Below are 22,411 nucleotides of genomic sequence, written 5' to 3'. Positions count from 1 at the left end.
CCATCAATCAATCAAACTTTATTTATATCCCGCCCCATGGGGACGCCAGTGGGGTATGCATTCCTAAAATGTGAGGGATGGGGCGGAGAAGCTATCATGTTTGTGGTGAAAATAAGTCTAATTTGGACACATGTATTGCATTTAAACAATATGCGTAATGTAAAGGAAATTCAGCTTTCTTCCTCATGTCTCTACTAGCTATATCTTTCTTCCTTGCCATCTTATATTTAAAGAGGCTGAATTATTTAGCCTTCTGGCCCACCCTCCAGCATCTAGAATTGATGCCAGGTGATCTGCCAGAAGAACATCTTACCCTTGGTAATGAATCTGTTGTAGGACTTGCTTTCCCTGTGGCTGATGTCTACCCATCTGTCTTTGTCTCCTGTCTCTGTTAAAGCCCAACTGAGTGCCTTGCTCTGCATGGCAGGGCTGTTCAGTAAATGGATGCAAATGGGCAGCATGATGCAAAGTGACAGCTGTAGCTGTAGGGGTACAGAAGCCCCTGCCAGCGCAGGATTTGTGCCAGTCTCGGGGTCCCAGGGCTGTGGTGACACCTACCAGTTCCTGTGTAATGAGATGTCAGCCGCCACAGATAAACCACATGCACTGTATGCAGCTGTGTCACACATGGAAAGGGAGTGACTGCTATATAGCAACATCAGTGGCTGTTGCTTTATTAGAGGTAGTCATAGATATGCACTCCCATTTTTATATCAAGTCCTTTTTTAAAAGTCGGTTTCTGCTATGCGCACTAAAATATCATGCAGTGAGTTCCATTTTGCATGCAACATATCTATTCTATGGATGGCTTGTATGTGTGTTTGGAAGGGTGTATGTTTCATATTCATTGCTGCTATTTTTTTCCTAAGTGCATGTTTGCTGTATGTGTACTTAGAATCATAGAATCATAGAATCAAAGAGTTGGAAGAGACCTCATGGGCCATCCAGTCCAACCCCCTGCCAAGAAGCAGGAATATTGCATTCAAATCACCCCTGACAAATGGCCATCCAGCCTCTGCTTAAAAGCTTCCAAAGAAGGAGCCTCCACCACACTCCGGGGCAGAGAGTTCCACTGCTGAATGGCTCTCACAGTCAGGAAGTTCTTCTTCATGTTCAGATGGAATCTCCTCTCTTGTAGTTTGAAGCCATTGTTCCGCGTCCTAGTCTCCAAGGAAGCAGAAAACAAGCTTGCTCCCTCCTCCCTGTGGCTTCCTCTCACATATTTATACATGGCTATCATATCTCCTCTCAGCCTTCTCTTCTTCAGGCTAAACATGCCCAGCTCCCCAAGCCGCTCCTCATAGGGCTTGTTCTCCAGACCCTGGATCATTTTAGTCGCCCTCCTCTGGACACATTCCAGCTTGTCAATATCTCTCTTGAATTGTGGCGCCCAGAATTGGACACAATATTCCAGATGTGGTCTAACCAAAGCAGAACAGAGGGGTAGCATTACTTCCTTAGATCTAGACACTATGCTCCTATTGATGCAGGCCAAAATCCCATTGGCTTTTTTTGCCGCCACATCACATTGTTGGCTCATGTTTAACTTGTTGTCCACGAGGACTCCAATATCTTTTTCACACGTACTGCTCTCGAGCCAGGCGTCACCCATTCTGTATCTTTGCATTTCATTTTTTTCTGCCAAAGTGGAGTATCTTGCATTTGTCACGTTGAACTTCATTTTGTTAGTTTTGGCCCATCTCTCTAATCTGTCAAGATCGTTTTGAATTCTGCTCCTGTCTTCTGGACTATTGGCTATCCCTCCCAATTTGGTGTCGTCTGCAAACTTGATGATCATGCCTTCTAGCCCTTCATACTTAATTCAAGAGTGCATTTATTTATCATATGAGAAGCAAATTGCGGTACAGTTATAATGTATTTTAAAAAGAACACAAACAACATTAAAAACTTGCCATTATTCTAGATTTTCTTTGACCTGTAGCTGGTCACTTGGAATGCCTCTGGAGTCTCTGTAAGAAGGTCCTCTATTGTGCATGAAGCAGGACTCAGACTGCATTGTAACAGGTAGTCTGTGGTTTGCTCTTCTCCACACTCGCATGTTGTGGACTGTACTTTGTAGCCCTATTTCTTAAGATTGGCTTTGTAGCTCGTGATGCCAGAGATGTCTCTTCAGCGCCTTCCAAGTCACTCAGGTTTTCTTTGTGCCCAGGGAGGAATTCCTCATCCCGTTTCAGTCACTGATTGAGGTTTCAGGTTTTAACCTGCCACTTTTGGACTCTCGCTTGCTGAGGTGTTCCTACGAGTATCTCTGTATCATAAGAGTGTATACTATTGATTGTGATGGCAAACTGCCACCCACTGTTTTAGATCTTACCTAATAGTGTACAGGTTGTCTTTGCACTCTTGTGTTCTCTTGCTTAGGTTTGGTTGTGACTCAGAAATTCACAGTTGCCAAAGGTCTTCAGTCTACTCTCAAGCATCCATATGCTGATGCCAATGTGATGGGGAAAAAATCTTTTTTTTTTCTCTGCTGCTATAATTGAATCTCACATTCCATAAATCATAGAATCTTACAGTTGGAAGGGGCCTCATTTCACTGTCTATTAATCTAGTAACCTGATAAGAAAGTTTGGCAGAATTTGTCCTTGACAAACACATGTTGGCTCCTACTGACCACACATTGTCATCAAGATACTTGCAGACAGACTCCTGTATAATCTGTTCTAATATTTTTCCTGCTATTGCAGTTTGACTGACTGGTCCTAATTTTCCTGGATTTTTTTGTTGTTGCCTTTATTTGAAGAGAAGGACAATGTTTGCTCTTCTCCAATCGTCTGGCACCTCATCTGCTCTCGGAGATTTCTCAGTAATGATAGCAAGGGATTCAGAGAGCACATTAGCAAGCTCCCTCCATTAGTCTGGCCCTGAAGATTTGAACTTGTTTAAGATAGCTAGGTGATTCCTGACCAGCTCCCTATCCATCTTGGATTTGCAATTCAGATGCCTTGCTAAAATCTCTGCTGCTGTATGGAAGTATGCAGTTCCCTTTTTGGGGAGAAACATTGAAGCAAAATAGGTATTGAATAATCCCGCCTTTTTATTTTAATATGTTAATATGCTAGCATTTAATATGTTAGCATTTTACCATCCATGTTGCACAGTCTCCACTGTCTCCTTTGTCATTCTATTTGCTCAAATATATCGGGGTGGGTGGGGTTGTTCCTCTTTGGTTGTATAGCTGGTCTTAGCTCATTTTGAGTTTTAGCTTTCCTTATATCATTCCAGACTACTTAAAAGATGCCAATACAAACTGATGCAAAGGGCTCTTTGGGGAGGCCTTTTCATCAGTCCCACCACATCATAGTTCTGTTTAATGAGAACATGAGAGAGAGACTCCTTAGTAGCCTCCTTATTTCTCCATATAATATCTCAACAAGGCCTTCATTTGGTACGTTGATGCTAAGTCAATAGCATGAATATTCTGAATTTCTTGGTGTTTTTGCCTTCCGACATACTACTGTGTAGATATGAAAACAGTATTGAAGAAATAGAGAAAGACTGTTTACTGTAACACCAGAGACATTTCTGTTATTATATTGGAAAATTACCTGCATTTAATATCTTTGGGATATCTTTGGGATTGGCTATAGCTTTGCTTGAAAAAGTTTATGAAAAGAGTAATATGACTGGTAGAAACTTCTGGTTAAGACCTTAGATAGCTGTTGTGAGTCTGAATAGGCACTGTACTGACTAGATGGACCAATGATTTAGTTTGATCATAAAGGCACAGATGTACATGCAGATGTAGAAATTCTCTTTCTAAATGCAGTATTTCATCTTCTAAGAACCGAGCAAGTGCATATATTATTTTGATTTTCTCAGGATTAAAGATTTGTGGTAGGTCTTTTGATCTTTTTCCCCATTACTCTAAGTGCAATACATCTTATATGCCGTGCATAAATTCCTTTGTTCAGCATTATTCTTGGTTGTAGTGCAGAAATCCCTTTGTTCACATATGCTCCTCTTGAGGTGTTAATAGATAAATGCATTTTTTCTTCAGCAATACAATAATCATAGTAATTTATGTGCAATTAAGGAAAAGACATGCTGCACTTCTCATTTGACAACGAAGCCCCTAGTGTGTCTCCATCAAGGAGTCGTGAGCAGAGATCTTACTAGCTGTTTAATTTGCAGTGATTAATACTCTTCGTGGTTTTATCTTTATATATCTGAAATATTTAGCAATTTTTTATCTGACAGATAAAGAACTTTGCCTAACAAGCAACTGTGAGAAATATGCTTTTAACCCCATGCTTCAGTTAGTTAAGACTTCAAGGTCAAGTGATGTTGCATTTAGTGACACCTACATTAGTACAGATATCAAAGGTTGCAACTGTACAGCCAAGAATCCCATGTTTGGTAGGCCGCAATTTTGGAGAATCTTGGTTTATCATAGGAATCAGGAATTGAATTGGTCCTAGGTGCTAGATCAGGGGTCCTCAAACTTTTTAAACAGAGAGCCAGGTCACAGCCCCTCAAACTGTTGGAGGGCCAGATTATAATTTGAAAATAAAATGAATTAATTCCTATGCACACTGCACATATCTTATTTGTGGCGCAAAACCACTTAATACCATAATTAAAATGAAGAACAAATTTAGCAAATATAAACTTATTAGTATTTCAATGGGAAGTGTGGGCCTTCTTTTGACTGATGAGATAGGTTTGTTGTTGTTGTTGTTGTTGTGTGCTTTCAAGTCATTTCGACTTAGGTTGACCCTGAGCGAGGGCCGGGTAAAAGACCTTGGAGGGCCGCATCCGGCCCCTGGGCCTTAGTTTGAGGACCCCTGTGCTAGATTGAGTGCAGAACCAAATTGACAAATTGGATAGACATGGCCTTACCTAAGGCCTACCTGTCCTCTGATCAAGGCTCCTCCTTTTCATGACATCGTTTCCCTTTTTCTGTGGAGAGAGACAGAGGGTTATTTCTGATCTGTGACCAAAAATAAAAGCAAAATCCTCCAATGGGAAGCACCTGGTATTCCCTTGATCTACCTGCATTCCCCTCTGGAAATTCAAGCTCCTTGGGGATACAATAGCAGTGTATTCCTATTGGAAACTTACCTTTCCAGTAAATGACTCCCCCTGGCAAACAAAACACACAGTAGGATATCTACACACTCTTTCAGACTACAGCTCCCAGCATCTCCCCCTAGGAGAGGAGGAGGATCCAAATGCACTGCTTCCAAGATGCAAGCTTTCTTCTTCTTGGATTTCTTTGAGAGCATCCCAATACCTTCATATTTCCAATTTCCTATTCATGGACTGCAACTCCCAGCAATCTTCCAGATAGATGGATTAGATAGAGATAGGTAGGTAGGTAGGTAGGTAGATCGATGGATCAGGAGGACTGCTAGGAGTTGCAGTCCAAGAATAGGTAGAGAAGGAAGAAAGGGGAGAAAGAGGAAGGGAAAGGGAAGGGGGGATGGAGGGGAAGAGAAGAAAGGAGAGAAAGAAAGAAAAAAGGGAAAGAAGGAAGGAAAGAGGGAGGGGAGGAGAGAAAGAAAGAAGAGAAAGAGGGAGGGAAAGTTGGCCACAGCAACGTGTAGTGGGTTCAGCTAGTAATCAATAAAAATTCCCCACCTTTAAAACCTAGTGTCTTAAAACATCTCTCTAGGAATCTCAAGGTCCTCCAGTGAGGCTATGGGCAATTTCTAGTAGAGTATCGGTTAACATTTTATTCAAAACTGAATAACCAAATTTACAAAAAAAAGTCAAACCTACAAATGTGGAGGGTTGACTATACACTGGTATGCTTCATTTGTAGGTTACATAGTAGAATAATGACAGAATGTTAAATTTGACCATGATCATCACCATCGTCTGTTGGCTTTAAATGCAGTTGAACAGTATAATAATTAATCCTTAACCGGCATTTTTGGAAATATATTTGTTCCATTCCTTGGAGTATCTAATTGTGGGTTTAGAAAGGTTTAGGAGACTTTAAAATGCCATTCTATGGGCCAAGGAAAAGTCTAGCAGCTAATTCCTTGGTATGAAGTATACCAGTATTATCAGAAGCTAATTGCATTGCAGTGCAACTTGTTTTTATCACAAATGGAATGCTATTATCAGTTTCATTACATTAAAAAAGCAAACAAAAAGTTCTTTTAACTGAAACACCAAAGTGGTATTTAAAATGCTCATCAGCTCTAGGTCTAAAGACTATCTGAATACATGCACAGAAACATGTTTTTCAAGCTCAATTTTATGTAAATGTGTTAATTACATTTTTCACTTGGTGTAGTTTAAAACTGCTTGATAGATAAAGGTCAAATCTAATTTTCACATGGAAAATGTTTTTCTTAAGGGTCTCTCTCTCCATTCAGCAGACTAGTTTAGTTTCCATCGACTGCTTCAATGCTTCCTACGTTACTTGTCCAACTTAAGCATTGTTTCTCATTAATGTCTTGTCTGCAAACTCATAGCTCTATTCATAGGAGTACCTTTTTATAAGAATGAGGACTCTTCCCTCTCAGAAGGTTTCTGCTTTTCTGAATTGCAATTCTTTAGAACAGAAACTTGTACAGTTCTTATTTTTAGCTATGTTTTTCAAAGCTGACTGAAAGGAGGAGTGGTGCATCCAGTAAAATTTCTGCCTGTTATAGTCCTTGCTTGAACTGAAATCTTTATTGTATTGCTTGTGAAGTCGGATCTGTTATACAGAGAAAATGTGGGATGTGCAGGACGGTCCAAGTCAGTGCTTTATAAAACGTGAAGGCTTCCTGTTTCTTAGTACTTAAAATGAGAGATGATATATGAGGAGACCGGCAGTAGAATAAAGTGAAGAAATGTGTTGGGTTAATCTTTTGAATCCAGGAAGAGATGAAGCAGGCCTGCAAAGTGCACTGGATCCTCTTATAAGGCAGTGTCTTGTTCTAGACAGAGAGAGAAAGAAAGGTAACTGCGTGAATATATTCAAGATTGAATCCGTTCTCATGTTATAGGTTGTGAAATTCCTTCTGGGGATTTTCAGGAAATACTTTATTTTGAAATTGAATTTTAATCCCAAGCTTACACTGAAATTTTTCTTGCAGCTGCAGTTTGTGGAACCAACTACATGCCTTACTATGCAAGCACTACCTAGTCCAGTGGTTCTCAACCTGGGGTCCCCAGATGTTTATGGCCTAGAGCTCCAGAAATCCTAGCCGGTTTACCAGCTGTTAGGATTTCTGGGATTTAAAGGCCAAAAACATCTGAGGACCCCAGGTTGAGAACCACTGACCTAGTCTCTTCAACATCAAGGCTTCTGTTATAGCAGTGGTTCCCAACTTGTGGTCCACATGAATGAAAATGAGGTCCGCAGCCTCATCATTACTACACCATTACCTTGAAACCGTGCATCAACAACCCTTTTATAGCGCCAAAGGCAATGGGCAAGTCGAGAGAGGGGAGAGGCTGACTACCCATGAAAGATTACTACTACCACATCGGCTCTAGATTATTAAATATGGTTTTCTGTGGGTGAGGAGATGGCGACTACTGGATGGCATGTGTTCTGTATCAGAAACTAGAGCTGATGTAGTCTATCCAATGCAGTTTTCTGAATCAGCGCCCTCAATAACCAAATTGAATCAACAGTTGACCAAAAACTGATTCTCAACCCTTTTGTTACTAATGTTGGAGAGTGGTCCTCAGGTCAAGCGGCGAAAAAAGGTTGTGAACCACTATCATATAGGCTTATACATCTTAGGACAGTGTGGAGTGGAAAACTCCCTCTTTGGCAATCCTAGAGTCGGGATTTCTTGCAACATGGAAGTATCACGTTTAGAGGAGCTTCCAAAATCTGGAACATCTCATCGGCAAAGCTTGGTGTAAAACAAAATTTTGTGTAAAGCACAGCAATGAGGACAGTTGTCACTCTTGGACAATTCTTAAAGATCTTTAAGATCACTTAATAATTCTTGTTGGGTAGTATTGTTGTAATGGTATTCTGGAGCCAGTGTGGTGTATTGACTTGAGTGCCAGACAATGCGAGATTAGTTTGAATACCCATTCTGCCATGGAAACCTACTGGATGATCTTGGGCAGGTCACTCAACTCAGGGGAATTGTTTGTTTGTTTGTTTGTTTATACACTGCTTTATCAAAGGCAAACCCCCTCTGAATACATTTTGCCAAGAAACCCCATGATAGATTTGCCTTTGGATCCCCTTCAATTGGAATAGACTTAATGTCATGCTACAGAAAAGTTCACCAGAGATCTGTAAGCTAGAAGCATAGGGTAAAGATGATAGAAAGATGCACTGCAGGAATACAAGGATGTTAAAACTACATTTTCTCCTGAGTGTCTTATGTTTCTTCCAAGTCGTTCAAGGTGGTATACCTAAGCCCAGTTGTTGGCCCCTGTTAGAATTTCGGCTCGCTGAGATCTTATGTAAATATTGTTGTGCCAAGTTCCTATTGATTCAGTGGTTCAACTGTGGTTAGAACTAAGAGTTGGACTGAGGCCATAATGTCTCTCCCTTCCCCTTTATAACCTCACAAAGCTCTATGAAGTAGGGAGAAAAGAAAACCATTTGACTTCAAATTATCCAGTGAACTGGGTCGCTGAGTGTAGGTTTCAATCTGAACATTTCTAGTCTTGAACATTTTAACGACAATCTGACAGTGATTTCCTGTGAGACAAAAAATGGAAAGATCAGTTCACTGATCTATTAATAAAAGTTCAAAAATAGAATATATATATATGTATATGTATATGTGGTTTTTATGTAACATGTTTTATATATTTGAAAGTATTTTTAAATTGCATATGTGAACTGGTAGTCATTTTTTTAATTTAAAGTACCTTAAGTACTTGTATCATACCACCTTTGTATAGACTTTTTCCTAGAAGATAAAGGACATGAATTAAAGCACTTCTTTATTTTCAAGTGCCAAGGACATCTCTGGTTTCTTGACAATATTTTCTTATTAATTCAGTTATTCTGCATATCATGTAATTGGCTATGTTGATATTCAAAACTCTTATAACCAAAAACTACTTTCCAATTAATTGTATCACTTCTAGTGATTCTCAGCCTTATAGTAGGACTTGGATGGAATTTAAAAGTATTGACCTCCTTTCTACAATATTATACAGCCTGATATGATTTAAGAATTAAAGGGGACAGAATTTTAGGAGAAATGTCAGGAGAGAACGATTCTGGAACATGGCCATATAGCTCAGAAAACTCACAGCAATCCAAAGTCTATTTCAGTGTAGGAAATTCCATTAGCTAAGTTACTTAAATTGGGTGGAGACATAGATAATTATTATGCTTGTTGACCTGACCGTTGATCAAAAGGACCCGAAACTCAGTTTTTATTCAGATGGAATAGATTATCTATTTTGCTACAGTTTGACAGAAGCAACTCTTGTAGGTGGGCTCCAATTTTCCAATGATGATGAGTCTCTGGGAGTTTTTATACAACTGTGTTGTTGCAGAGTTTAGTGCCCTGTATTGGGGTAGATAAAAGAACAGTTGTTCATTTTTCCAAACACTAAATTGAATGACCACATAAAAACAGGAAAGGTATAATAATAATGGTAAATATTTCCATTTCAAAAATAAAAAAATATGTTCTGTGGAAAAACTGCACACAAAAGTTGAGATGATGTTTTTATTGTACTTATATTTTAATGTGTAATGATGATGCATGGTGTTGTTTTTGTATATTATTGTATATGAACACATGTTGTGAACCGGCCTGAGTCCCTCCTTGGAGGTATAGAAAACTTCTAAATAAATAAATACATTCCTTATCTAAAATGCTTGAGATGAGAAATGTTTTGCATTTCTGAGGGTTTTTTTCTCCAGATTTTGCTATATTTGCATATACATAATAAGATTGAGAAATGAGACCCAGCTCTAAAACAAAATTTACATGTGTTCATTTTAAAAAAAAAACTTAAAAAATAATAACTCAAAATACCATCACGCCCACTATAGATCATATGGATAATTTTACCAGTCTGCCCTGCCTGTGCCATATATTTGACCTGGTTTTGAAAAGGTTTTTCCTGAGCCTAAAATTGCCCCACAAGCTAAAAAAAAGTGGGGATTTTCCCAAATAAATTCAGAGTGGGGTGATATCTCAGTGATCTCAAAATGGGTTGCCCTACTGTGCTCATCCTTATGGCCATCTCTGTTGACCCACTTTGCCCATCTTTGTTTCTCTCCCATCTCTTGAACTGGATTAAACAGGAAGAGCATTACAAGGGCAGCACCAGGCATTAACAGCTACTTCCCAGTGTAGCCTTACCGATGCCTACACATGTGACCGAGAAAATGTACCTGTCAATTTTGGAATAACCAATAATTTTCTGTTGTCCTTTATAACATCAATTGAAAGAGGGACACAGAGACTACTAGTTCCAGTTCCTCTGTACTGTGCAATTACATTTGTTGTAATTTGTTAGTATTTGGCTCTGGAGGGATTTCCACATATCTTAATATACACCTTCCTTTCTGCTGTACATCTGCATCCAGAAAACCAGCTCTCCAGTAAGACTGAGTCAGCACTGGATACATTTTGGGCTTTTCCTTCTTGTCCTGCAGAGCTAATGACAACTCCTGGCAGACTTAGGAAAACATAATGTAAATGGCTTTACCTTATAGAATGGGTTTTTGTGTTGGAGGTTGGGAAATCATCTTGGGTATGTGACTCTCCAAGGTGGGAATAAGATGCGATTCAGCTCAAAGTCAACTTTCTGAAAAAAATAGTTCAAGGATAGATAAGCAAAGTGAAATGGTTACTATCTCGGCAGCTGTTATTACTCTGGTTAAATCTTTCTTCACACTCCTTTCTAAAAGTACCATTACCAGAAATCCAATGAACTACTTGGAAAAAGGAAGATGGGCTATTCTCTCTCTCTCTTTCTCTCTCTCTCTCACAAGGTGTGTGGAGGTGAGAGAGAATATGAGAGAGTGTGTCTCTCTCACCTCCACGCACCTTGTAAAATTGAATCCCAGCACATATTATGTGAACTATATGATGCCTTATTGGCATTGCCTAGGTGGTGTAGGAATAGTAAAAATAGGACATTTGGCTTCCATTCTTTATTTAGTATGGGTTTTTTTTGCACTGTTTTAAGTCACTCCATGTCTTCCTAAATTTGTTAATTATTTTTTTTAAAATCTGGGCAAAATGTCCATTGAAGCAGTGATGTTCAAATTGGTGCTCCCAGGACCAAAACTTGTCTGCAAATCATCAGCTTCTAGTCTCCTGCAAATTTCACAAAAAGAAATAGACATAGCCAGTGTATACAAATACGAGGGTTGAATGAAAAGTAATATCTCCACCTTTGTAACTCCTCAACAGATGGCAGTACTGGTATGCGGCAGACACTGGCTTGTTCAGTAGACTCTCCTCTACAGTTCAATTTTGGCAGGAAGCCTTAGCATTGAACAGTTGCGTTGTTAAAGTGCAAAGTATGGAACCCTGCGCAGACCGTCGGTCAATGCGACTTAAGCAATGTGCAATCATTGAATTCTTGACAGCAGAAGGTATCACCCCAAAGGAGATTCATTAGAGAATGCAAGCTGTTTATGATGATTGTGTTGATGTGAGTACTGTGCGTCGTTGGACGAGTAAGTTTAAAGATGTTGAGGTGAGAGCATCTGATTTGCGTGACAAACAAAGAGTTGGACGTCCTGTGACAGCAACAACCGAGTTTCACAAGGAAAAGGCTGACAGATTGATTCAAGATGATCGTCGTATTACTCAGAAAGAAATTTCAAGCGTAATTGGCATTTCACAAGAACGTGTGGGTCATACGTTGCTTGGCTATCGGAAGATCTGTGCATGATGGGTACCCAGGATGCTGATGCCTGAAATGAAAGTGCACAGACTTGAAATTTGCCAGCAACTCCTCTTGTGTTACGAAAATGAAGGTGACGCCTTTCTCCATTCAGTTGTGACAGGAGACGAAATGTGGGTACACCATTACAACCTGGAGACGAAGCGTCAGTCTATGGAATATCGACACAAAGACTCATCCCAGAAAAAGAAATTCAAGATACAGCCCTCAGCTGGAAAAATCATGGCAACAGTGTTCTGGGATGCAGATGATGTTATCCATGTTGATTTCCTTGAACATGGAACAGCAAAAATTCAGAGTGTTACATCACAGCGCTGCGAACTTTGAAACGATGGCTAACAAGGGTCCGAAAAGAAAAGGGAAATGTTTTCCTTCCCCAGACCACACACTTCACATGCCACCACAGCAGAACTTCAGAGACTGGATCTCACCACCGTATGGCATCCTCCATACAGTCCAGATTTAGCACTGTCTGACTTCCATATAATGACTTCCCGATAATGAAAGAAGATCTGTGGGGACATCACTTTGCTTCAGATGAAGACATTGAGAGAACTGTGAGATGCTGGTTGTGGAAACAGTGTCAACTTCTTCTGTGACGGCTTCAGAAAACTTGTTCATTGTTGGCAGAAATGTATCCAATTGTCTGGTGATTATGTGGAAAAGTGAATAGTGGTAGTTAAAGAGCACATTCTAAGGATTATTTCTGTGTTTGATTTATTAAAATATTCCCATCCAAACCCAAGTAACGAAGGTGGAGGCGCTACTTTTCATTCAACTCTCATCTGATACTCATTCCTGTGAAACTGGGGAGAAGTGATGATCCAAGCCATAATTTTCCAGTCTCCAGGAAGTTTCCAGGAAACGACGCAAGTACAATAATAATGTGGCACAAAGACAACCTCAATCCCCAACACATTGGGTTGGGGAGGAGGATTGCAGACTGCCACTTCAGAATTTCTTAGAGGGTATTTTTTTTTTTATCAAATAGAAAGAAGGGGAGGTTTTTAAAGCAACGTGCCCAGTCAAAAGTACTGTTGAACTATAATTAAATTTGCTCACCAGTTTTTTATAGGAAAGTTACTAATTGAAAAATAGGTTTTCCATTGGATTATCTGTTTTAATCATCTTTGGTGGGGAAGTCCCATTGCTTTGAATTTCAGAGTGTTCGCCCTTCAGTTTCCCTTCAGATGTTTTCCACTAAAGTGAGAAAGAACTGCTGGCTATAATGGGAGGTGTTTGGTCTTCGAGTTAATGCTCACTTGCCTTATTGAAGCTGCTAAAGATAGTTGAGCTGACTCATGTGAATGACCTTGAATGGAGCTAATGTGTGTCCTCCATTGCCTGCAGCTGAATTAACAAGGAACTGATCTTCCAAAGCCTCTGGCATTGTGTTCGCAGACTAGTGCTGTTGAATATTTTTATTCTGAATGAGAAGCAAAGATAGTTAGTTGAGAAAGGAGGAGCAGTAGATCATATATACTGAATAAATTAAAATCATACTCATTTTCTCACATCTGAATTTGGATAAGTTGCAGAATTGGTTAAACTGCATTATAATCTAGTACAGTGACAGGAGACTATTAGGAGTGCTGTCAGGATAGAACGGATATCTTTCTTTACTCAGAGATAAAAAAGTTAAGAAAAAAAGAGGAGTTTTAGAGAATGGGTAACAAATCACGTTTGACAGTATTGCCTTTTTCTTTTCTTTTTTCTTACTAGGTAGAATCAGGGGTGAAACATGATTCATCAGTGAAAAAAAAAGCAGAGGTGCCATCTCATATTGTGGATTGGATGTAGACCCTGCTAGGGTGGTAGGATACATAACTAAGACCAAGAGCAAGTTGAACTTTGAGGTAATGACAAAAGTGGGGGAGGGAGCTGTAGTGGGTCCCCAGATGTTTTGGCCTTCAACTCCCAGAAATCCTAACAGCTGGTAAACTGGCTGAGATCTCTGGGAGTTGTAGGCCAAAATACCCGGGGACCAACAGCTTGAGAACCACTGAGCTAGAGAATAGATGCTTAACATTCTGGTGTACATAAAGGAAAATGGAAGAGCTTGGCCAAATTTTGACAGGAAATCTCCCAAGAGCCTTCAGGAATCCATCTGCATCCATAAGCCTCTGGGGCAGACCATCTTAGCCCCTAATCTGTCCCAGCTGCCCAGTTTTCGGTGCATACACTTGAACCCACAAAATAGGCAGTTAATGTCCTGGTGCTCTGAATGGAAAAGGCATATCTCACCTATATGAATTTTTAAAATCCTCAGATTGTCTTACAAAACATAAAATCAGTAAACTGTCATATCCGGCATATCTTTTCCTATCATCTTTCTTTACTGTCCAGCTTTCACAACTATACAAAGAAATTGGAAATATAAAGGCATGAACAAGCCTGACATTGGTGGTGGTGATGCTGTTCATTTGTTCAGTTGCTTCCGACTCTTCGTGACCTCATGGACCAGCCCACGCCAGAGCTCCCTGTCAGCCGTCACCACCCTCAGCTCCTTCAAGGTCAAGCCAGTCACTTCAAGAATGCCATCCATCCATCCTGCCCTTGGTCGGCCCCTCTTCCTTTTTCCTTTCATTTTCCCCAGCACAGTCGTCTTCTCTAAGCTTTCCTTTCTTCTCATGATGTGACCAAAATACTTCATCTTGACCTCTAATATCATTTCCTCCAATGAACAGTCGGGCTTTATTTCCTGAAGTATGAACTGGTTGGATCTTCTCATAGTCCAAGGCACTCTCAGAACTTTCCTCCAGCACCACAGTTCAAAAGCATCTATCTTCCTTCGCTCAGCCTTCCCTATGGTCCTGCTCTCACATAGTAGGTGACTACAGGGAATACCATTGCTTTAACTATGCGGGTCCTGGTTGTCAGTGACCCTGACTTTGGTATCTAGTGATATATCTTTATGCTTGAGGATCTTGCCTAGTTCCTTCAAAGTTGCCCTTCTAAGACATAGGTTTTTTTTCTTCTTCTGTTTTCCCAACCAGCTATTCCCAACAAACAGAGAGAAGATGTGTCACTGGCTCTTCAGTTCTTGTGTTGGGAGATAATATATTGTAATTGATTTTTACATTTTATTATTGATGTTAACATGTGTTTTAAAACTGAATCATTGTTTGTTTTTGAGCCATGGTGTTAATAAGTGCTACGAGAAAGGGAAGATATTGAGGGGGGAGGGAGGCAATTGGATGCACATGGACAATAATCACCAATGAGTCTCTTGTGACCAAATTTGATTGCCTTTCAGAGGTACAGTCTTGGCAGTGAATCCGTAAATGAATGTGAACACTATTCTGGATCCACATGGTCTTTCACATTGAGGACTTAGATTTCCAGGTGGAAGACTGTCACTACAAAGGTTTGCTTGACATGCCTTCCTCTTGGCACATTTCACTCTTTTGCACTGCATTCGTATCTCTTTAAAATCCATAGTATTGTTGGTAACAGCTGACCTCCAGCTGCAATGTTTGAGTGCCGGGGCTTCCCAGTTCTCTGTTTCTACAGCATTTTTTAATGTTAGGTTTAGGCCTATCTTTAAATCTCTTTTGTTGTCTACTGACATTCTGTTCTCCATTCTTAAGTTGAGAGACGATGTGCAGACATTTGGACAACATGGCCAGTCCAGTGAAGCTGATAGCAGAGAATCATAGCTTCAGTGGTTTTTGCTTCTGATGTTTCTCTGCCTGTCTTCCCAAGAGATTAGCAGAATTTTTCAAGGGCAACAATGCTTCTGGAATCTTTCCAGAAGTCAGGAGTAATTTTTGTAGATGGTCCATTTTCGCAGGCATACTATGGATTTGGAAGGACAGTCGCTTTGTAAAAAGCATCTTGATATCCCCTATAGATGTCCTGATCCTTCAACTGTGCACATTGGCATAACATGGATATCTCTGCTTCCACACATTTGAACAGCATTGGACAAAAATATCCCAACTTTCTGTATGGTAACTTTTGCGTACTTAAGATACCAGCAGCATTCTGGTGATAATCTTTTTTTAAGATTAGTTTTTCAAAGTTTTCATTGCAAAGGAGGAACACATTGCAGTTGGTCCCACTGAAACTGATGGAGTGGGTTGTGCTGCTTTCAGGGCAGAAGAGAAAAGCAGGATGGTTTGATTTTACAGATCACAGAAAGCAATGTGTCTTGAGCTGTCTTTTGTGAGGGACCAGTCGCCTTTGTCTCAGTGTATCATAGACTAGCATCTCGTTTGCTAAATATTGGAATGAATGAATAAAAGCCTTGATCTTTGCTTCTGAGGCATAGCTTGCAGTGTTACGAACTCTTCCTGTATTGGTCTGGAAGGAAACCCATTGTAAAATATAGTGACTGCACATCAAGCTCACCTTAGCAATTGACTGAGCTACCTTTCAATTGGTCTTAGTGCTTAAATGGGCTTAAATGGTTTGTGGCATTTAGTTACCCTCTTTCCCTCTGCAAAATTATGATGCCAAGGCCAAAAGACAAGCTAGTTCATATACTTATTCCTCCCAAAACCTTTATTAAATTTGTGTCGTACTGGTCATTAGTATGCAGGTATGCTTTCTTATCAGTTTTGCATCCTAAATAACCGAAGGCAATTTTGTCACAACAATATTTATTTATTTATTTATTTATTTTTTGCATTTATTGACCGCCCCTCTCAGCCCGAGGGCGACTCGGGGCGGTGAACAACAACAAAAAGACAGCATACAATAAATCTAGACAATACAAACCAGACAATACAACGTGACATATACTTATACTAAAAAATCCGCTTCGTCGAGTCCTGGGGTCATAGCCAATTTCATAATCCTAGTCCATTCCAGTGTCATTCAAGATACTCTCAGTTGAAGGCCTGCTCGAAGAGCCATGTTTTCAGGCCTCTCCGAAAGGCCAACAAGAAGGGTATTGATGACACAGGGGTGTATGATTGATCAAAAGTGGCAGATTTGTTTTGCCTTCAACTCTTTCCATTAGCACTCTTATTGACTGTTTAGCAGAGGGAAGATTGGCTAGCGATATGAGGGTAGCATCAGGTTTTTTGTTGCTACTGTTCACAACATTTCTGTTATGTTATAAAAACTACATATTAACTATACTTCAGAAAAAAATGTTTCCAAAGTTGTTAGAAAGGGAGAGAGGGGAGATGTATGGGAAATCATTCTTTCAGTCTGGATAAAGATATATTCCCAGACTTGTGTGAATATGCAAAACTGCAGATAATAGCAACTCCTATTGAAATGAAAGACTTCTGGTCTAAGAATCCCACAGAGTTGCACTGGAGGACCTAGAAAATGCCTGGAGAAGACCTTTTTTTCAGACGTAGATCAGTGAAACTAAGGATCACAGCGCCTATTGTACTGTGCTGGAAAACACTGCTTCTCAAAATAAAGTATCTGACTAACAGTGACTAATACTCTTTGAATGCCATATTATTATCATTTTTGCATAATTTCCTAAAAAGATATCAGTACATCAGGCCCAGGACCAACTTGTGGACTGCATCTTTTTGAGGAGCAGTACTTTGAGTAAAAGCTAAGAGCACAAAAAGAGCTGTACTGGATCAGACCACAGTATATCTGCATGCCCTTCCTGAAGTGGCTAACCAGATACTTAACGGAAATTTAATCTGCTTCAGTTTATTGTGTTATCTCATTGTTATGGCAGATGGTATGATCTTTAGAATATGAAAAAGATCTGACCTAGTCCAGCATTCTGTTTACACAGGAGCTAATTAGTCACCTCTCATCAGTTTTGACAGGAGTGCAACTGCATCCTGCATCTCACACTCCCCAGTAACTAATACACATAGTATAGTTTCTTAGATACCGGAGATGCTAAATAGTTATCTTGAGTAGCCTGTGACCCAAATTTCCACAAAACCTTTCTTTTAAATTGTCATATTGGCAGCCAATTCTACATTCTGTGAGAACACACTGGTCAAGTGTATTGGACAGATTTGTGCAGAATTTTGCTTTTCTCTGAGGGTGAGAAAGTGCAACTTGTCCAAAGTCACTAAGTAGGTTTCCATAGCCAAGCAAGGCTTTGAACTCAGGTTTCCTGGAGTCTAGCACTCAAACCAGCATGCCACATTGGTTCTCTGTATGTAATCTTTTGCGGTTAAGCTTCAGAATGACCCTGCAGTCTAGTATTATTCTTTCTATGTTTTACTTAGTGGGAACCACTATAGTATAGTGCAGTTTCTCAACCTGGGAATCGGGACCCCAGGGGGGGTCATGAGGGGGTGTCAGAGGGGTCACCAAAGACCATCAGAAAGAACAGTATTTTCTGTTGGTTATGGGGATTCTGTGTGGGAAGTTTGGCCCAATTCTATCATTGGTGAGGTTCAGAATGCTCTTTTATTGTTGATAAACTATAAACCCCAGCAACTACAACTCCCAAATCTCAAGGTCTATTTTCCCTAAACTCCATCAGTGTTCACATTTGGGAATTTTGAGTATTCGTGCCAAGTTTGGTCCAGATCCATCATAGTTTGAGTCTACAGTGCTCTCTGGATATAGGTGAACTAAAACTTCATAACTCTAGGTCAATGTCCACCAAACTCTTCTAGTAATTTTTGTTGGTAATAGGAGTTCTGTGTGCCAAGTTTGGTTCAATTCCATCGTTGGTGGAGTTCAGAATGCTCTTTGACTGTAGAGTAACTATAAATCCCAGCAACTACAACTCCCAAATGACAATATCAATCCCTGCCCAACCCCAGCAGTATTCAAATGTGGGCATATCGGGTATTTGTGCCAAATTTGGTCTATTGAAAGAAAATACATCCTGCATATCAGATATTTACATTATGATTCATAACAGTAGCAAAATTACAGTTATGAAGTAACAACAAAACTATTTTTATGGTTGGGGGTCACCACAACATGAGGAACTATATTAAGGGGTTGCAGCATTAGGAAGGTTGAGAACCACTGGTGTAGTAGTATGAATGTTGGACTACGACTCCGATAGCCAAGGTTCAGATCCTTGCTCAGATATGAGACTAAGTAGATGACCTTGGGCAAATGCCACTCTGACAGACTCAGAGGAAGAGAACCTGTGATAAGTTCTCCTTAGGATTGTTGTAGGTTGGAAACAATCTGAAGGCACATGACAACTATCTGTTTCATCCACACAATACTTAATTTATTTATATCTCCCCTTACTCACCTGTTTCAACGGGTCCTAAAGCAACAGATCTGGCTGGAGTCCTTGCTTTAATGATTGATGCTTGACCTGAGTAAGATTCCTCCTCTTTTGGTACAAAGTGGTGGAAGTGGGAGCAGTTATAGGACTGGAGGAGTGGCAAGTAGGAACTGGGGCTTGATCCATCCACCACGTATCCCTCCCCCCAGGTCAGCAGATATGCATTTGATAACCAAATTTAGTTTAAGGTGGGAAAATAGTAGACGGGGAGGAGGTTAATCATTTCCCAACTATTGCTTTTCTTCCAGGAATGTTATGCCTCTCCTTAACTATGTAACAGCTGAGAAGTGGCAATCCAGTTTCCAATTCCCATTGTGTACTAGGAAATCTCAGGTTTTCCCGCAGTCTCTTCAGCAACATGTGGACATGTATATCTATTGCCCTCAGTGCATTAAAACAAGTGGCTGCAAAATCTAGCAGAGGCATGAGATTCCCATCCATTAAGTGGCAGCGATGAATGCTGATGTGAAAGAAGCACATTGTTGCCTTTCAAAGAGCAGAGAGCGCTGGAGGCGTGTGGGGGAATTTCTGCTGACAATAGGGAGGGTTACATCACTGTCTGATTGAGAGCAGCTGTTCATGCCCAGCATCCCCTAATGAATATTACTGCATCCAGCCTGGCTTTGGTAAACAGCTTGATTCAGGCCTCTGGTTTCTGCAATGATCACTATATATTCTAGTCCTCATAAAAGCCCACCTAAAGCAAAGTTTCCAAGTTTTTCATTCTTGCTGTTCTGACCACATCCAGTGTGAATGGAATGTCTTGCAAAGAGTAAGGACTGCAGCAACATCAAGAAGGCAAATTCATTTACAAATTGTAGCTGAATCTATATAGAATCATATGATATGCTGGGGGATCTGATTTTTGCTGTTTTCCTGTTTTAAGCCATTAGGGCCATACATAGAATCATAGAATCATAGAATCAAAGAGTTGGAAGAGACCTCATGGGCCATCCAGTCCAATCCCCTGCCAAGAAGCAGGAATATTGCATTCAAATCACCCCTGACATCATAGAATCATAGAGTTGGAAGAGGCCTCGTGGGCCATGTAATCCAACCCTCTGCCAGGAAGCAGGAAAATCACATTCAAAGCACTCCCAACAGATGCCCATCCAGCCTCTGTTTAAAAACCTCCAAAGAGCAGAGAGTCCTCTGCTTAAAAGCCTCCAGGGCAGAGAGTTCTCCTGCTGAACAGCTCTCACAATTAGGAAGTTCTTCCTAATGATCAGGTGGAATCTCCTTTTCTGTAGTTTGAAGCCTTTGTTCCACATCCTAGTCTCCAAACCAGCGGAAACAAGCCTGCTCCTTCTCCTCACATACTGACTTCCCCTCACATATTTATTCATAGCTATCATGTCTCCTCTCAGCCTTCTCTCCTTCAGGATAAACATTCCCAACTCTTTAAGCTGCTCTTCATAGAGCTTGTTCTCCAGACTCTTGATCATTTTAGGCACTCTCCTCTGGACACATTCCAGCTTGTCAAGATCTTTTTCACACGTACTGCTGTCGAGCCAGGAATTCCCCATTGTGTATCTTTGTATTTCATTTTTTCTGCATAAATGGAGTATCTTGCATTTGTCCCTGTTGAACTTCATTTTGTTAGTTTTGGCCCATCTCTCTAATCTGTTAAGATTGTTTGCATTCTGTTCCTGTCTTCTGGGGTATTGGCTATCCCTCCCAATATGGTGTTGTCTGCAAACTCTAACCCTTCATCTAAGTCATGAATAAAGATGTTGAACAGGATCGGGTCCAGGACAGAACCCTGCGGCACTCCGCTCGTCACTTCTTTCCAGGCAGAAGAGGACGCATTGGTGAGCACCCTCTGGGTCCATTCACTGAACCAATTACAGATCTACCTAACTGTAGTTTTCCCTAGCCCACATTTGACTAACTTTTTGCCATAAGGTCATGGGGGACCTTGTCGAAGGAAGACCTAACTGATTGTAACTATTGAAAAAAGAGATCAGATTCGTCTGGCATGACTTGTTTTTATAAATCCATGTTGTCTATTAGCGATGGCTGCATTCGTTTCTAAGTGTTTGCAGACCATTTCCTTAATTATTCTTTCCAGAATCTTGCCTGGTATCGACATGAGGCTGACTGGACGGTAATTGTTTGGGTTGTCCTTTCTTATTATTTATTTATTTATTTATTTATTTAAAAGCAGTGTTGTTGTCCTCGTCCTTGCCATCGCCATACTAATAAAGGTTTCATTTTTTAAGAAATCCACCCATGTAGATGTTGTGCATGAAAAGTCCTGGTTATTTTGAGACCTAGCCAAAATAATCTATTATCATATAATTGTGCACCTGATGCCTGCATGTGTTTCCATCACAGGACAATTTTAATTAGGAAAGTTGTGCAGAGGAAAAACTGGTGTAAGCTTCCTCCTTTAGCACTTTGGTTGTGATGTGAGTCCAAGAGCATAGTGATAAATTGAAAACTAAAGGTACACCTCATGGCAGACTATGACAAGCTTTTGATCTTTGATATTCCTGTTGTTTAAATTGTTTTAGATTTTAGTCTGTTCTTGTAAGCTGCTCCGAGCCCTAGGGGAGTGGCGGCATATAAGTTTGAATAATAAATAAATAAAATGGAAAACCCAAAAGTATGAGCAGCTAGTTTGGTCTACATTGATAATCCAGCTGTAGCAGTTTTTGTTTCCACCAGGAGTGGTTTTATAAAATGAATGGGTCTTCATTGCCCACCAGAATTCAGGACAAAATGTTTTGCATGACAAGAATTGCTCACAGCAGTATGTTGGTTATAAGTGAATTTCAGTTACACTCAAAGGAACTAGAGAAGGATAGCAGATGATTCCTGCTCACTGATAAGTCCTATCACTTCCTTAAAGTTAGATTTGCAGGGAGTGACACAGCACTGAACACCTGCCGTTTAGCTCCCAGAGCTACCTGTTTGTCCTACTTGCAGCATTTTGTCTGTTGTAACAGAGAGCATTTTGGCATCCGCTTGTGTATCCTTGCTGATTTTGGATGCCTGACCAGACTTCTGCTCAACACCCTCTCAGTGTGGTTTTCAAGAATGCTGCCAATTGTCTGCTTGATCACCATCTGTTCCCATGGCAATAGTTACCTTTTGAATACCTGCCAAGGCAGGTCACAAGAGATTGGGGAGGGGGGGGGGGCTTGAAAATTGGTTTAAACTTGCAGATTGAAATCCTTCATCATGTTCATATCTATCTTCCTGATGGCACTGGAAGAAAGTTGGATTTTTTTCAGGGTCAAAGTCAGATTGAATTTTTCGACTTGGTTGCTGTTGTGTGGCCATTGCTACTAAAAGAACCCCGGTGGGCCTTGATTGGCTTAGAGACATGGCGCAAAGAGAAGAGGTTAAGCCATTTCTCCATCTGCATCGATTTCTTAAAGCAAA

The 22,411-nt window shown here is 40.4% G+C and overlaps 1 protein-coding gene across 4 annotated transcripts in view; it reads left to right on the top strand.

Moving 5' to 3' along the window:
- The window catches only part of BRF1 (BRF1 RNA polymerase III transcription initiation factor subunit), a 287,868-nt gene that overhangs the window by 213,193 nt on the left and 52,264 nt on the right, over nucleotides 1-22,411 (top strand). The window lies entirely within an intron of this gene.

Source organism: Anolis sagrei, chromosome 1, assembly GCF_037176765.1.
Source record: "Anolis sagrei isolate rAnoSag1 chromosome 1, rAnoSag1.mat, whole genome shotgun sequence".
Lineage (NCBI taxonomy): Eukaryota > Metazoa > Chordata > Lepidosauria > Squamata > Dactyloidae > Anolis > Anolis sagrei.
The sequence above is the reverse complement of the archived record's forward strand: the minus strand, read 5'-3'. Positions and strand labels throughout refer to the sequence as shown.